This window comes from Neoarthrinium moseri (genome assembly GCF_022829205.1).
Source record: "Neoarthrinium moseri strain CBS 164.80 chromosome Unknown scaffold83_Wmoseri_CBS_16480, whole genome shotgun sequence".
In the NCBI taxonomy this organism is placed as follows: domain Eukaryota; kingdom Fungi; phylum Ascomycota; class Sordariomycetes; order Amphisphaeriales; family Apiosporaceae; genus Neoarthrinium; species Neoarthrinium moseri.
Window position 1 is genome coordinate 1 of NW_026055197.1, and position 626 is coordinate 626.

The window sequence follows — 626 nt, forward strand, 5'->3', positions numbered from 1 at the left end:
ATTTAATTAAAATTATTATTTATAAAATAAAATCTTTTTTAATATATTAAAAATAAATATTAATATTTTATATATTGATTTTATTTTTATTTAAATATTTATTTTAAAGAATTTAATAATAAAATTAATAAAATATAATAAATATAATTTTATAAATTTTAATTTTTTTAAAAAAAGATTAAAAGTTATTAAATAATTAACGCGTATTTATTAAAATATAAATATTATAAAATTAATAATATAACAAAAGTTATATAATATAAATTATAATTTTAATAGATTATAACGAATTTATACTTTTTAAAATAAATTATAAAAGAATATAAATACGTAAATTTATATTAATAAAGTATATTAATTTTAAAAACGGTTATAATCGATAATTAATATAAATAAATAAGATATAATAAAGGGTTTATAAACGAGATTATAAATATAATCGTTAAAGTTTAATAAACTTTATTTATAAATAAAATAAATGTTTAAATTAATTATTAAAATAATAATTATTTATATAATTAAAAAATCCCTTTTATTATATATTTATTTATTTTTTTATTAATATTAATTGAATTATTATAATTATAATAATCCTTTATTTTAAATTATTTAACTCATTTTAATTA